Genomic DNA, 17,685 nt, shown 5'->3' with positions numbered 1-17,685 from the left:
ATGGTAACCATGCACCTATGAAGGAAGTAAGAACATGGAGCAGGTTGGAGATACGTTTTCCTCATTGCTCTACTTCCTCATATCAAGTTCTTATGTTCAAGAAGACCATTCTGGTTTCTTCAAAAAGCTTCTCGTGTCTAAGTTGACCTTGTTCCTCCTCCCATTCCCAGACACATATACAGATTAATTTTTCTCAGGGGTCAGATTCTTCCAGCCTTCTCTCTCTATCTCTCTCCTCTCTCTTCTTTTGCTGTGCCATTCCTCACCTTCCTGCCCAAGCTCTTTTGCACAACGTTTTACCAGACTTACACTTTTTAACCGGCAACCAAATGTTCTTTATGACCCACTTTGCGGTTACTAAGATCTCCATGGAAACTCAGGAACAGAAGGAGGCCCTCAAGCCTGTTACACCATTCAATGACATCATAGCCAAACTGTGGCCTAACTCCATATACCTGCCTTTGGCCCGTATCCTTGAGTAGCTTTGCTTAACAAATATTTATCCATCTCAGATTTAAAATTAACTACTGATCCGGTAGCCATTTATGAAAGAGAATTCAAAATATCTACCATCCTTCATGTGTAGTGCTTCCTGACATCTCTCCCGGACTGCCTGTCCTGAATTTGGAGATCACGCCCCTGAGTTCTGGTATCCCCAACAAGTGGAAATAATTTATCTTTTTCTACCCTGTCATTTCTGATTAATATCTTGCAAATTTTGATTAAATTACCGTTAAATCTTCTAAATTCTTGAGAAAACATGCCTTTTTTGCATAATCTCTCCTCATAAATTAACCCATGATCATGCAACATTCTTGTAAATCTATGCAGCATTCCCTCCAAGGCCAATATATCCTTCCTAAGTTGCAGTGCCTAGATCTGCTCACAGTCCTCCAAAGTGTCTAACCAGGGCTTTGTATAAATGCAGCATAACTTCTGCATCCTTATACTCCAGTCTTCGAGACATAAAGGTCAGCATTTCATTAGCTTTCTTGATTATTCTCTTCAACTATTCATAACATTTTAAAGATCCATGCATCTGAACTCCCAAATCTCTTCGGACATCCGCTGTATTTAAGTTCATGCCATCTCAAAAGTCCCCGGATTTTTTGTTACTCTTCTATTCTTTTAATAAATAATGTGAATAATTGGGGCCCTAACGCAGATCCTTGTGGGACACCATTGGTCACATCCTGCCAATTTGAGAACCTACTCATTATATTATAACTGCATGCTAAAGAAAAACCTATTGTGAGTGACCAAGGAGTTAAAACATTGGGAGGCAATTCTTCATAAAAAGTTACACAATCGTGCCTGGGTCTTTATCATAAAAACGTGCTTCAATAGTGATTCAAACATTAAAAGCAGACAACACCGAAAGTAAACAAGGACTTTGGAGATCAGAGGATAAATCTTTGGGTATTGCAACAAAGCTAAATAAATAACAGCTCACCAAACACTTGCTCATCAATCCTGGAGCATGTGAGTTGTTTATGTAATCCTTATGTGGTGAAAGGTTGAAATGATCCAAAGAAGCGCTGCACAATTCTGCAAAAACAGAATGGAAAATACCCCAGTGTTACTAATTTGTTAAAAACTTTGGAATGGGTATCACTACAGCAAAGGAGGAAGCAATGTAGACTGACACTGTTCTTAAGATATGGAATGTTACCCCATAATACAATTGAGCGAGTCAGACAGAAGTCAATTCTTAGGCCCAAGGAAGTGAACAACTAAGAGTCGCATTAGATCTTCAGTGAATTTTCTGCTGGGCAGTGGAAGGCAGATAAGAGTGGGCAGGTTAGTTATTGGCAGAAGGGCAATAATATAAATGATTATCTCCTTCTGGGGGTGTACTGTGTACATTATGATGCATTAGGTAACACACCAAGATCAACTTGCCATTCTGTGAGTGACCCATTTATTCCTACTATTTGCTTTTTAGCTGTTAGCAGATTCTCAGCCCATATGAGTATATTAACCCAAATTCCATGGGCTCGCGCTATGTTTATTAAACATATGGGGAAATTGGCTTCTCACTTTGTTGGCATGGACCTGGAGGTTCTGCTGGATGGGGTGATGTACAAATGTGATTTCCTCTTCCCTCAGGACCATCAGTGGAGGCCACGACACCAGACTATGCCAGCTTGCTTTGAGGTTGCTTCCCAAGGCAGTGCAGTCTTATCCATTTGGAGGAACAAACAGAAATATAGGAATGTCCTATTTATTTCTACTATTTTATCTGTTAGCTTTCTACCTGCTTGCCGATTTTTAGTCCATACCAGCATATTAATCAAGAGGAAATTGGCATCTCACTTTTTGTTGGAACCTGGACACTTCTTCATGGGACCTTAACAAAAGCCTATTGAAAATTCAATGACATTACTTCCATTAGTTCTCCTTGATCTGTGTTATAACAGCCTCTAAAAAAACTGGCAAGAGTTCTCAAACATGATTTCCTTTTCATAAATGCATGTTGACACTGTCCAATGTTATCATTATTTTCGAAGTGTCCATTTTCACATCCTTTTTAATAGATCCTAACATATCTCTTGCTACTGACATCAAATTAATAGGTCTGTAGCTCTCCATTTTCCCTCTCTTTTTAAATAGTTGTGTTACTTTGCTACTTTCCAGTCAGCAGGAGCCCTTCCATAGAATACAATTTGGAAAGATAGTGATTAATGAATCAACAGTCTCTGCTGCCACTCCTCTCAATACACTGGGGTATGACTCATTTCATACAGGGGAGTTATCATCCTTAAATTCAGTTAATTTTTCAAGTGTTACCTCTTAATTAATATTAATTTCTTTCAGTTCCTCATTTTCATAAGTCCCTTGGTTGTCTAATATTTCTGGGAATGTGTTTTATATCTTAACTAAATATTAATGCAACAACTCACCTCATTAATATTTAGCTTGCTATCTTACCAAACATGTTGAACAGGCTGGATGTTGAGAAATTGTGTCATGGAAGTCAGAATAGATACTTGCTAACTTAAAGGGCCATATAACGAACCAGACAAGAACATCTCAGAGCATGCAACATGGGGACTGGCCACACACATCCATGTCCACAGACATTGATATCCCGCATTTGCCAACATCCATGAACCCTCAAGGCATGTCTCTGACACACTTGCTTCTACACTTCAATGCTGCACCTAGCTACTATCATTTCTATGCAATGCTGCAGCAGGACACACACCCAAACTCGTAGACTGCATCAGGCTGTATCTCTGGCCTGTTTGCTTGCTGACATATCACTCACTCACTGAGCCTGGTCTTTTTGAGCTCTGCCCCTTCAAGCAGAGATGCCAGGCTCACAGTGCTGTCTTGCCTTGTTCTTTAGCTCAGGTACAAAGCCAGGAAGCTTGTCATGATTGTTAGCAGTCCTCAGTCAAAATTAGGGCATTAACCTTTCCTCACAGGTTCCTGGCATAGTCAAGGGAAACCTCCAATAACACTCCAGCTCTTGGTCACGATCAGTCAACCTCTCAGGATGTTTAGAGTCAGGGAAATGTACACAAAATGGGTAAGATGGTCTTTGGTAGTTTGACTCCTTCAGCCTTGCTCCTGGCATGAGTGAGGAGGGCAGGTATTAAAGTGAGATGAAAATGAATGCACATCTGTTATTTTTCATGCAAATGGAGATGTGTCTAGAGCAAGTGAATAGGCAGCACAAAGAGCATGCAGGGTTAATGGTGATGGATATTGGGCAGGGAGATAGCTCATGTGGAAGATGCTGTAGTAGAGAGGTAAAGCATAAACCTTGATAAGAGGTGGATCGTGTTTCAGAGGTAGAGTGAGTGTTGGCTGGGAGAGAAAATAGTGTCAGAACAGAAAAACTCATTGACTTTCTTCTGACAGTGCTGTGCATTCCTTCAAATGGATAAGACTGCACTGACTTGGGAGGCCATCTCAAAGCAGGCCGGCCACCCCATCAGCAGAACCACCAGGTCCCCACCAACAAAGCGAAGACATCAAACTCCCCTTATCTAACATGTCTGGGTCAAGTGTTGGGGACCATATAGAACTGTTCTGGACTAACTGTACGTGTCTGAGCACACAGTGACTTTTGAAAGGCAGTGCTGTAACAAGCATGCTCATTAATCGTGAGATATCTAGGCAATGAAAAGTTGCTCCAGGAATGGCGTGTTATGATGGGAATAGAATAGGGTATGACAGCTGCTACAGGCACAGGTAGTAGTTAAAGAACACATTTGGGAAGGAATGGTGAGAAACTCATTCGAAAAACTCAACATACAAACACACAACCAAAATAACGTAGATTCAGCCCTATGTAACTTTAATTTCTTCAATACTTTCCTCGTCTACATTATAAATTTTCACATTTGTCCCAGTTATTTTTTTTTCCTTCTCCATATTCCTAAAGAAACTTTTATATTTCACCTTGCTCACTTAAATTTCCAGAAGGCATTTGCTGAAGTGCCATATGACAAAAAATAAATGGTATAAAGGATAGCATAATACCATTGTTACAAGGTTAGCTGGCTAGCTGGCTAACAGGAAACCAAGAGTAGGTAAAAGTGGATCTTTTACAGGTTGGCAAGGTGTAATAATTGGTATGCCCCAAAGATCGCTGCTGGGACCTTCATGTTTATAATTTATATAAATTACTTGGGTAAAGGGACAGAGGTATGGTAGCCAAATTTGCTGATGATATATAGATTGGTCGGAAAGTACAGAGGAAGAGGATTGAGGACATTATTCTTCAGCTATATAGAATACAGTTAAGAACACTTCTGAGGTACTGCACACAGTATTGGACACCTGACTTAAGGAAAGATGCAAATACATTTGAAGCAATGAGTTTACCACACTACTACTTGAAATGGGGGCTTTGTCTTGGAGAAACATTAGTCAGACTAGGCTTGCATCCACTGGAATTTAGCAGAATAAGAGGTGATTTGATTAGATCCTGAAGGGTCTTGACAGGGTAGAAACGGAAAGGATGCAAGAATCCATAACCGGGATCATTGTTCAAAAATCAGGGATCCATCATTTAAAAGAAATGAGGTAAATTTTATTCTTTGAGGGGGTCATGAGTCTTTGGAATGTTCTTCCTGAAATGATGATGAAAGCAGAATCCTTGAATATTTTTAAGGTAGATATAGAGCTAGATTCTTGTTACGCAACTGAATGAAAGGTGATAAAGATTTGAGGTTACAATCAGATCAGCCATCTTCTCATTGAATAGCAAAGCAGGTTCAAAGGCTAAATTGGCTAATTCTGTTCCTTTTTCCTATATTTTTATGATCATTGATCACTGACTTGCATTCAAATGCTCTTTTATCTTCATCCGTTTCTCAGATATCTTTTGCTGGGTACGAAATTGTTTGTCAATTCCTCAAGCATACACTTTATTATAAGGCACTTCCTTTGATCTAATGCAATCTTGAACCTCTTAAAACAACCATGGTCACTTTATCTTTCTCACTGGGTATTTGTGCCTCAGGCAGATAATGCAAAACAGTTTTAAATATTCAAAACTGCTCCTATCAAATCTTTTTGCTCTGCAATAAAACAAAGAACTGTGGTTGTTGAAGATCAGTAACAAAACAGAAATTGTTGGGGAAGTTCAGCAGGTCTCGCTGCATCTGGGGAGAGAGGAGAGTCAATATTTCGAATCTAGTGACCCTTGTTCAGAACCGAAAATGTTAAATCTGCTTTCTCTCCACTGATGCTGTCAGACCTGATGAGTTACTTGAGCAGTTTCTGTTTTTGCTTCAAATCTATTTGCATATTTTCCCAACCCACCATAGATCCTCATCCTCATATTTTCCTTTCTTCTGATTTATGACTCTAATCTCAGAATGAACTATATTACTATTTCCCAAAGGCTCATTTACAGCAAAACTATTAATTAGCTCTTTCTCATTACATAACATTAAATATAAATATCTCATTCCCAAACTGGTTCTTAAATGTACTGACCCAGGAATCCCATGTTATACACACTTCGGAAATACATCCTCCACAGTTAAAGTGCTGATCAGGATTATCCACAATATATGTAAATTAAACTTACACATTATTTCACTATATTATCCACATTTCATGCATCTTTAGTTTCCCAATTGACAGTGCGCCCAACATTGCTACTACACTTTGGTGACCTGTAATCAATTCCCACCATTTTTTAATGCCCTTCTCTGTTTTTAGTTCCACCCAAACTGAATCGACACCTTGGTCCTTCAATCTAAGACCCACTCAGATTCTTCAACTGATCATGACATTATTCAGAGTGCTAACCACCCCATTCATACAGCATAAATCTGCACAAAACCAAAAAGCTCTACAGCAACAACATGTTAAAAATCTTTTTTAAAAATCATTCATAAAATGTACTACCGTCTTTTAAAAGAGTCAATTAGACCTTTAAAATAGCAGTACGAGAAACAATATGACACTTTTTCAACTATTTGATTTCTCTTCATTTCAATTAAACGAATATTGAACTATTGACAAAATAGATCTAAGAACAAAAGGCTATCAACCAGTTAATGTGTTCACTCCTCTGTATTTCAACAGATCTTCACCTTACTTGGCAGAGATTCCCAAGGCGCTTTTCATTGCAACAACTGTCATTTGAGCTAGCTCTCTGACAGGAAACATGTTAAAAATGTTAAAGCACCCTAATGTAGACTTTCTGCAGGATGGCAAGGAAAAAAACACTGCTGGATTGCCAATTCCAAATCCAATTCACTTCTTTAGCCTCCTGCACACTCCCATACTCAACCCAGCCCTGAGTAAATACAAGGATCATGGTCTCTCATTATAGCTCTTTATCCATTTACTTGCAATCTTCAACCATCTGCCCTGTTCTCCCCTTCCTTCCTACAACTTGCCCAACGATGGTTTAATTCCAGAATGCAGTAGACTGATGTCAGCCAGTTCCTTGACTGAAGTCGGCTCCCACTCTACTAAAGGTTTATTACAATGGTCAGGCACCAAACAGGTCAGAAGCACATACCTGAGCTTGCCAGCACACAGATGGCTATAAGTTTTTATGGGACAAACGTACAAAAAGATACTTCACCCATCCCTTCTAAACCTTTTCATTATTTTGTCAAAAAAAACCTCAAAAGTGATAAATAAATATTTCCTATTTTTCTCGATGACATGCTTGATGCTGGATCGTGACTGACAGTGGTTAAGCTCACGGCGTTGTGTTTGATAAGTGGTAGTGAGTTTGCTGTGTTATGATAGGGTGCAGCCAAGTTCACCATGCAATCACTGGCAATGCAGCTAACTGGATTTGGCTGTGACCAGTTGAAGCTGTCAAATTCTTGATTGTGATTAGTTGCAGTCCAGCTCCCTTCTGTCATTGGGGATCTGACTGACAGCCTCCAGTTCGACCTCCAAATTATAAGAGAGCAAAGTATGTGTGATGTGAGGAAAATAAATAACATTGCAAATACTGCTTTAAAATCAATTTAAAACTTCTGTTGGACAGAGCAAACTAGAGAATAGTTATCAAATGACTTCAATCGTTTTTCTTTTGCTGTTTAATATTGATGGAGAAAGTGAGGTCTGCAGATGCTGGAGATCAGAGCTGAAAATGTGTTGCTGGAAAAGCGCAGCAGGTCAGGCAGCATCCAGGGAACAGGAGAATCGACATTTCGGGCATAAGTCCTTCTTCAGGAATGAGGAAAGTTTGTCCAGCAGGCTAAGATAAAAGGTAGGGAGGAGGGACTTTGGGAGGGGCATCAGAAATGTGATAGGTGGAAAGAGGTCAAGGTGAGGGCGGAGAGGTCAGGAAGAAGATTGCAGGTTAGGAAGGCGGTGCTGAATTCGATGGATTTGACTGAGACAAGGTGGGGGGAGGGGAAATGAGGAAACTGGTGAAATCCGAGTTCATCCCTTGTGGTTGGAGGGTTCCTAGGCGGAAGATGAGGCGCTCTTCCTCCAACCGTCGTTTTGTTGTGGTCTGGCGATGGAGGAGTCCAAAGACCTGCATATCCTTGGTGGAGTGGGAGGGGGAGTTGAAGTGTTGAGCCACAGGGTGGGTTGGGTTGGTTGGTCCGGGTGTCCCAGAGGTGTTCTCTGAAACGCTCCGCAAGTAGCCGGCCTGTCTCCCCAATATAGAGGAGGCCACATCGGGTGCAGAGGATGCAATAGATGATGTGTGTCGAGGTGCAGGTGAATCTGTGGTGGATATGGAAGTTTTCTTTGGGGCCTTGGAGGGAGGTGAGGGGGGAGGTGTGGGCGCAAGTGCCTTGGAGGGAGGTGAGGGGGGAGGTGTGGGCACATTTGATGATAATATTGATGACTTTCATTCCTTTTACAGGTAATTAGACACAAATAAATAATCAGGTTTTTTAAAAGATCATGGGCAAGATTGCATTTTTCTTTGAGTGTGGAGCTAAAAATAAAGGTACATCTGCTATGGCATGAGTAGGGTCTCACATTATGTTTCTTAGCTGATGACTTAAGCACACACAAGCAGAATGCCAAATCTCATGCACAGGAAACTCTGAAGTGTGCCAGGATCTCCTGTGCTACAACTTCCAGGTACTATGTTTAAAAGGCACACAGACAGCTCTTTACTTTATGCAAGCCAGGAGTGTATTTCAATCAATGCTGCTTGGCACCACCCACCCCTGGAGGTATCTGACACCAGACAGAAAGTGACTCCGTGAGTAAACAGCCTGGTCTTAATGAAATGTGGAGCAGGCTTGATGGGTTGAACAGTCTACTGATCACATCTTCGTATTCAATGCTACGTACTCTTATCCATGTGAGCTAACATTATATGTTTACTACTGCAGAGGTCTATTCGATACAAAATTGGGAGCCAAGTATCTCCATCAGGTGCTTCATGTGTACTGAATATGACTCAATGAACTGAAGCTACCAATGTTGAAATACTTGCACCACAGTGATGTTGCCTCTCACATATGATACAGTTCACACTTCAATCATTAAAAAAAACTTAACAGCTCACCTTGGAGAACACATACCTAATTTGCTTTCACCATAGTTTTGCCTGAGATAAGGACATAGCCACAAAAGGTGGGTTCAGTTAGAAAACATCAGAGATACTGCAAAAACAATCATATAATGATTTCCTGTGTTTCACTTATTCTAGTTCTTTGACCCAAACAGGAGCTCCATTCATTCAGAACTGTTAGCTCCTCAGATGCCCCAAACCACATTCTTCTCACCTGTAATGTTAATGTTGACATTCACAACTGATATCTTTTAATTTCGTAACAAATGCAGACAAAGTGCTCATGCAACCATGTTAATGTACCTTTACATTCTTTCATTCAAAGGAGAAGAGTGCAAGTAATTTGAACCCAAGTGACCCCAGATGCTGGGGTTTGGGGGGCATATTTATGTCATAAGAGGATGTGGAGGTGCTGGTGTTGGACTGGGGTGAACTAAATAAACCTGTTGGACTATAACCTGGTGTTGTGTGAATTTTGACTGTGACGTAACGTGAAGGACCCGTTTTGAAGACAGGCAACAGAACTGGCAAGGGAGAGAGAGGGCAATGCCAGACATCATCTAGTCAGCCTTCACTCTGCGATTGAACTCTGCACATAAATAGCATATGAATAAACAGCATCTTAAGCATGTCTTGGGTAAGGGTGGTGGGATTGCATCTGCCAAATCTTTATATTCTTTTACGTAGCCTCTGTAAAAGAGGACAAGAGCCCCATTGCTAGCGCCACCTCCTGAGGAGGGAGGGTCAACATCATCAGAAGATGCACCATCAAGGTGTTCCTCCTAATGCTTTACCAGTGCAAAGATGTTCACTTCAGAGGGTAATCTATCTAGATTAGGCACAGAGTCACAGCCTGGTGAGCACACAGTAATACAGGCTCACAGCTAGCACGGGAAGTTAGAGGCAAGTTCCCTGACTCAGGACAGTTGGAGAATAGGCCCATGTGAAGACCTCCACAGATAGTGAAACTACAGACTCAGCCATTAATGAGCTGATGTTTAAGCAAGCAAAGGTTATCTGGCAAAGGTGCCAGAGATAATGTGCAGATTGGAGCAAAGGGCCAAGGTGTCCACTCATGTTTTGTCTGATGTCATGACTCCAACTTGTGAAGACATGGTTGCCTCTTTGGAACAGTTGGCAGCTGCCAAGGACAGCCAGCTTACGTAAGGCAAGCAGTAACTGCCAGCCATATGTAAGGACCTTAACTTGAGCCATGCGTTTATTCATTGGCGAAGCAAGAGAAGATCAAGAAACTGCCAGGTACTCTGTTCCTCAAAGGGGGCTGGGGGTGCCATGGCGAATGGCCTGGAAGGCACCCAATGATGATCATCTCCAGAGTGCCCTGCTTCTACCAGGGACCCAGTTGCACCTGCTGGGCAGGCCGTGAAGGTTAAACCTGCAGCTTTACAGAAGTCCCCAGGCAAGCCAGAACCTTCAAAGCCCAGGAGAAACTAAAGGCCGCCTGCCAAAGTTATCCAAGACAAGCTGTGAAAGCAGTTAGCAGGCTGCAGCTGTCAAGTGAGTACCCAGATGTAACAGTAGGAAACGAAAGATGAAAAGATCTTGAAATCACTTTGGCAACATGGATGTCAGTGTTATGTCAAACCAAGTACTATTCACAAATATAGCACTTTTTACTATTTCAGTGTGGTCTCTTCCTATCTGTTAATGCTTATAGTTGATTCTCCTTATCTTACACCTCAATCACTCGGATGATTATATACACTGCACATACAGCTCTACCTACAACATGAAGAACGTCACTTTCCGCTGCCCTCTGGGAAGAACATGACCTAAGGGGAGGTATAATCTTAAGTTAGATGCATGTTTTTCAAGAGTCTGTGGTTCCACTAAATATTGGCAATAGATGAAGACCTCTTTCTCATGATATTTGAGGAATGTACACATTGCCTTCCCATATAGTCTGACATAACTCGAGACAGATGCCTTGGTATAGAACTGATGGCCTGTTGCAATCAAGGAACAGGAATGGAGGCAACTTGGACAGCTCAAGTAGTTTGCCTTTCTGAGTCTTTGGTGAACTGGACAAGGAGATCATAGAATCCTCACATTGTGGAAACAGGCCATTTGGCCCAACAAGTCCACACCAACCCTCCAAAGAGAAATCCACCCAGACCCATTCCTCTACCCTTTTCCTCTATATTTACCCCTGACTAATGCACCTAACCTACACATCCCTAAACACTATGGGCACTTTGGCATGGCCAATTCACCTAACCTGCATACCTTTGGATTGTGGGAAGAAACCGGAGCAGCTGGATGTGTTTTCCTGAGATGGGTGGCCATGAATTCAAGAAAAGTAGGAGACGCCACACAAATTTCCTTTGAAGTTTAAGAGGAACCGGCAACAGGAAAATTGAATTCTGCTGTGACATTCAACATCACAAGCACAATGCCTTCTCCCAGACCACATGGCTGCCCGTCTTCTTGTTGAAGGTGGCAGATGTAAGTGACGACACTCACCCACTGGTGGCTGCATTCACCAGAGCCTCTCACTGTACAATATTGTTTCACTGAGAATTATACTGCATTCTACGTAACTCTGGCTTTGGGTGGCTTTCATTCTCCTGTGCCACACTGCTCTGCAACCTTGGAATCAACAGCATATAGCATTGCCCATAATAATCAGATACCTGGGCCAGTGAAGACTCCCGAGTGAGTTCGCACCCACCAACGCTGAAACTCTTAATGTTGTGTGAGGGTTGTCCTTCAACTCAAGTTCAAGGCTATGGGACCAGATTAGGACGCCAGTATAACAATTGATTAGTATTGTGTTTGTACGGTTTAGAACTGTAAACCAAAAAAGAAGGATTTTTATTGAAAATCAGGAATATCAAGAATGGATGCATGTTTCGAAACCCAATAATTTGATCGCTTTTGTGATTCTTGTTTGTGTAGCTGTGTGTTCCAGCAGATGAACTGGAGCCAAGGATCATTTCCAAGTGAAACTGATTGGTGGGGTCTAGTGGCCAATTATCAATGACAAAAGTTATTTGTCTGCCAATAACTATGAAATTGGTTGTCAGGCAGTTCAACCGCTTGGGTTATGAACAAGACAGAGTAGCTAGTTCAGACCAGAAGATATACCAAGTGATCTGTATCAGCCCAAATGTTTGTGACATGTTTCTCTGCAGTAAATTAAACCTTGAAGAAAACTCTTATCCTTTCTTCAGCAGGTGCAGCAGAACTACACATTATGACGTTGTAGGAGGAGGCCTTTTTGGTCTAATCTCCTGCCTTTTTAATGTATTCCCGCACACTATCACTATCCAAAAATACAGCCAAGGCTTTCTCGAGTTCCTCCATTGAACTTGTTTCATGGAATTTGTGACTTTGAATTGGATAAGTCAAAGACCTTGCACAAATGAGCCAGCCACCCTGTGCCTCTTGCAAACTAGTTTTTTTGCATTTGAAAATAAAGATAGTTAATAAGAAATTTTCAGATCAGTCAGAATCTAACCAATATATCTTAGGAACAAAGACTATGGAACTGTTTTTCCAGTTTCCCTGCTGATAATGGGAATTCTCTTTTAATAAGGGCAAAAAACTATGACTGCTAGAAACCTGAAGAAAAATAGAATGCTTCTGGAGTCATGTCAGACTCAAAACATTAATTCTGTTTCTCTCTCCACTGATTTTATCCCCCTGTTCATGTCTGTCTGTCAGTGTGTAAGGGGGAGTGTAGAGATTTAAGTTGTAGCATTTACTTAATTTAGTTTGATTGTTTAGCTATAGTTAGAATCTAATTACCTGTGCTGAAAAGCTTAACATATGGGGAGCGTTTGAGGGCTCTGGGTCTATATTCAATGGAGTTTAGAAAGATGAGGGGATCTAGTTGAAACATACAGAATACTGAACAGCCTAGACAGAGCAGATGTTGGGAAGATGTTTCACTAGTAAGAGAGACTAGGACCTGAGGACACAGCCTTAGAGTAAAAGAAATACCTTTTAGAACGGAGATAAGGGCAAACTTCTTCAGCCAGAAAGTGATGAATCTATGGAATTAATTGCCAGAGAAGGCTGTGAAGGCCAGGTCTTGAATATATTTAAGACCGAAATGGAGAGGTTCTTGGGGTCAAGGGTTATGGGGAGAAAGTGGGAGAATGGGGTTGAGAAACTTATCGGCCATGATTGAATGATGGAGCAGACTTGATGGGCTGAATGGCTTAAATTCTGCTCCCGTGTCTTATGGCCTTACAATAATGTTACTCTTGTCAAGTACCGAAACCTATAAACATTTTTTTTTAAAACAATGTGGGTCCGACAATCAACAATCTTAGAGATTTTGTGTATTTTTTTTAAACAAATACTTCTCTGAAGAATCCAGGAATAGCAGGACTTGATTTCCAGTATGCTTTCCCAGCAATTGTGACATAAGAGCCTGGTAATCTTTCTGCTGCAGTAAAAGCTTCATTACAGTGCCCAGTCCCTCATTGAGTATTTTGCACAATTTCTTTTTTTTGGTTTCAGTTTCATTTCATAGAGACTTGGGTGTTTGAGCTGTGCAGGAACTAGTGAAAACCAAGCTCAGGTCCCTCCCCTTTCTACTGTGCATTCACAGGGAGGGATTCTCTATTAATGTATCTCAAGAATGCTGCACTCAAGCTTTTCTTTCAATTCCTTCATACTCAATCCTCCCCCTCTAAAATACACTCTTCCCTTTGCCGTCACTATAGATGCTCTTCTCCTTTCCCTTAGCAACCTGTGTCATGCTTCAATCTCTTGCATAATTTCCCTTGACCCTCCTGAGTTTTTACCCATCTCATTCCCTATGCCCACTTTTCACACTGCACTGCTCTTTATTCTATTCACATGCCATTCGACAGCACCTCGTGAACTTACGCTGTTCTGCAGCTTTTACTCTTCCTTGCCCCCGCCGTACCCCTAGTGTTGCTCTGCCTCCTTGCTGTCTATCTCCACTTCCCAAGATCCTTCCAGTACCCCGACCAAATAGGTCCTTAAGTTTAGCACTCTGCCATATTCTCCCAGCTTTATGTGACTTTTCTTTTCTGTCACTTTCCTGTTGAGTCCCTTTTCTGATGTAACCACTTTCTTTTCAGCCCATTTACTTCTGAGCCAGCTACGACTGTGCCAGTCCTCCCCAGGTTTGCTGGGAAAGTTGGGTGGGCCACTCAGTCTGCATCCCTGACAGTGTTAGGACAATAACAAGATGTTGCACAACACCTTACGAGTAACACCTCCCTTGAATGGGGTGAATTTGGCAATTTCCAGCCTTTCTACTGTAATAGTTTAAGCTAACAATTATTTTGGTTATGAAGGATCCAGGCTATCGAAAGTGTACACAATCAGCCAAGTTTCTGGGGTGATGCCAGATATACACCTCAGATGGGTTTGTGAATCAATGTTTTCCTTGCTTTTTCCCAACAAGATTGTGCCAGCGAATGTAATTCCAGCAAGCTAGGGTGATGATGAATACTCATACAGTGCAAATTTTCTCTATTTTTTGTACCTAAGATGGTGCCGTATATTGCTTATGCCCGAAACATCGATTCTCCTGCTCCTTTGATGCTGCCTGACCTGCTGTGCTTTTCCAGCAACACATTTTTCAGCCGTATATTGGCAACATTGTACACTTTCCACAGTACTCCTGCTCTTTTGTAAATTGAGCACAAGTAACAATAAACCTAATTCTAATTCTAGGAATGCAAAAGAGGTTAATGTTGGGAAAGGTTCTGAGTTCTTAATAGCAAAACTTTAAACCAACTTCAGAATCTGAATGTTGGCTTTCTCTCCCGACTTCCAAAACACTTGGGACGCACCCGGAATATTCTCACCCAAAGAGTCAGCTCCAAGTGTGCTGGTGAAGCACAAAGTTTGACAAAGGACATTTGAAATTGGAAAATGTTTCTAAAAACAACATCTTAGGAAGATAATTATGTTGTTCAGTCACTGAATGTTTTGCTCCCATCACTGTTAGGAATAAAGCAGCTGTTGCCTTGGGATAGGAAAACTCAAACTCAAGTCTTTAAATGTACCTCAGCACTTCTCTATTAGTTGCTGTTTGCATTATGTTTCATACTCAGGCTCTGCCCCTTTTGAAGGAAAAGCTAAACCATTCAAGTTCTATATACTTCAAAAAAATGTCCTTTTATCAGCAGTGTTGTTGCGTCATCTTGATTCATATACCTCGAGGCAAACATTTCTGAAGTTTAGTAGGCCAGAAAAGCGAATGATGTGTGAAAACTCTTTATTCAGACTGATATATCTCAGTTACCTCCAGCTGTATCCAACCAAGCTGTTATATGTCTTTGTACAAAATAATCTCGAAAAACAAGCTCTATTGAATTGGAATTAGGCAGGCAGAAGGAACGAATGTTGCTATGAATCATTCTGCATCGTTAGTAAAATCAATTTGAATTGGTTCAAAGTAGATACACACAAACCAGCTGAGCTCAAAGTGGTTAAAGAAGTTTAAGCCCTCGTGCCCCGAGCTAAATAAACTTATCTTAAAAATAAACTGATCTTCAGTAAATCCATCTAAATTGATCTAATTGTCAACAAAATGCCCTGCTACTTGACCTGCACGTTAACCTGAATTGACCGTGGGTATTCTGTGTGGTTTTTCAAAATGATACATCCAGTGTGTTCTTGATAGCAAGTTTCAAAGGCAGTTTCCTCCAGTATTTTCAATGTTAATCGTGTACTGATAATGCAAGCAATCTGAGAAACATTTGGTACTTTTCTCTTGGATTACTTACAGCGTCTTCACCTTTGAGGTTAAATCCAAGAGAACATTGGATTGATTTTTCCAAAACAACTGATATTTGTGGTATTGCTTTGTTGTGTGCAAGTTTTACTTGCCTTTTACATACTTTGCTTTCAAACTTTTGCACTGTGTATCGTTAATTTGTTCTTATATCAGTATCCATGTGGGAAATAATGAAGATATTCAGCCATGCTTCACTGAAATGACATATTGGGGTTGATTAGAAATAAAACACTTGGGTTTGTGCAGTGAAAGAGAAAAGCTTTAAACTCAGAGAATTGGAAATGTACAAAGAAGTGCCATCCCTGTAAAGCAAAAAAAAAAGGCACGTCAATATTTTGTGTGGGATACTTCGACGGAACTGATAAGGAAAGAAATCACTGCGCAGAATCCTCCATCAGACATGTGGACCCTATACATTTTCCTTCAGATACTGCTCAATCTGCTTTGATGTTACAGTATTGTGTGTGTTTAATTTTAAACTGCATTTGCACTACAGATGGGGTGTTGATGTGACATAGTTTCCTTGCATCAACATTCTAGTTACTGGGTGAGGGCAAATTTCGTCAAAATCGTCAAAAACCGTACAAAACAGTTGTTGTTATCTACCCAGTTTTCATTTGGTCATTAAATTAACACTAGCTAAATGGTTCCATTGTGACTCCCTTGCTTTCCATGTAGCCTGTGGTCTCTATGATACGCAGGGGGCCCCAGCAACATTGGTGCTCCCGCACTACACACAGCGTGATTCTTTTTAAGGTTCTTTGACTATTATTAAAGGGAGATTACACATCTGGAATATCCTGGTGTATGCAAATTATCTTGAAGCTCTTGAAAGATTTTACAATAAGCAAGGAAGAGAGGTTTTTCTGATTTGGAGAGGCTGCACAGAGTGTTCTACTGAGTTGGAGTTAAGAAGAGGGAACAAGGCACCTGACTGAGAAAGAAAATCATCAAGCAGCAGCCAAAAGGGGGAACAGGAACGTCTTAACCAGGAGGCACCCCTCCTGGCAGCATTATGGAAGAACATGCAATCTTTTCACCACTTGGCTTGAGTTTATGACCCCAGGCTTTTGGATTCTCTGCCAAGGGAAATAGTACAGAAAGGAGGAACCAATCTCTACCCCTCACAATTTTGTACACCTCAATCACATCACCTCTCAGTTCCAAGGAAAACAACCCCAGTCTGTTCAATCGCTTGTCTCCTACTGTATCATTTCCAGTCATCTCCTACTCACCCTGCCACCACCTTTCATTCTGCTGAATGAACACAGCCATCACTCAGTCAGCCTCACTCCCTGGCATTCAAGACTCATTCCTAACCTCAGATACTCCACCTCCCGTTTACAAAGGTGCTTATGCTTCCAGCACATCTCTTTGCTTTCACATATCTCTGGGTCATCTAGCCCTGAGCTGTTCAAAGTAGTCTGCAAGGCTACATACTGTCTTCCCTAGCAAAAGGCAGCAACTATTAACCATCCAGGCTGCAGTGACTGGGTATCGCTGCACAGGATCAGCTTGGCCTTAACATACAGGCAGTAAAGGAACATATAGACATGAACACTTCAATGCAATTTGTATGTTTGGATGTGTGATTGGATACACGTGCTTTGTAAAGGCTTTTGGTTGTCATTTTTATCGCTGAATGGGGCAAGAGAACTTGGCTGAGTGGTGTCTGAAGTAAATGTGACAGTGCAAAATTTTTTTCAACTGAAACACAGCCTCCAATTTGCAATTCTTTGCTGCAGCCACTCAAACAGGCTTCACGTTACCTGCTTTACTGCCTTCTCCTGATGTGGCCTCTCAGAGGCAGGAGACAGTGGTTACACACTCCCCCCCCCCCACCAACCCAACCTCCACTCCCAGCACCTTCCCCTGCAACTGCAAGAAATGCAAAACTTGCGCCCACACCTCCCCCCTTACTTCCCTCCAAGGCCCCAAGGGATACTTCCATATCCGC

At 41.4% G+C, this 17,685-nt stretch overlaps 1 protein-coding gene across 7 annotated transcripts in view; it reads right to left on the bottom strand.

Annotated features, from left to right (window-relative positions):
- The window catches only part of LOC122553234 (N-heparan sulfate sulfotransferase 4-like), an 889,310-nt gene that overhangs the window by 463,601 nt on the left and 408,024 nt on the right, over nucleotides 1-17,685 (bottom strand). For 4 of the 7 annotated variants that reach the window (XM_087985585.1, XM_087985736.1, XM_087985655.1 and 1 more), the window contains one exon: nucleotides 1,454-1,548. The exons of the other annotated variants lie outside the window; for them this stretch is intronic. The gene's annotated coding sequence lies outside the window, so the exon portion shown is untranslated. The remainder of the gene's footprint in view (nucleotides 1-1,453; nucleotides 1,549-17,685) is intronic. 7 annotated transcript variants of the gene reach the window in all.

The sequence above is a fragment of the Chiloscyllium plagiosum genome, unplaced genomic scaffold (assembly GCF_037043375.1).
Source record: "Chiloscyllium plagiosum isolate Xiang-an unplaced genomic scaffold, Cpla_swu_hap1 HiC_scaffold_1, whole genome shotgun sequence".
Classification (NCBI taxonomy): Eukaryota; Metazoa; Chordata; class Chondrichthyes; order Orectolobiformes; family Hemiscylliidae; genus Chiloscyllium; species Chiloscyllium plagiosum.
This window is presented reverse-complemented; position numbering and strand designations above follow the sequence as displayed.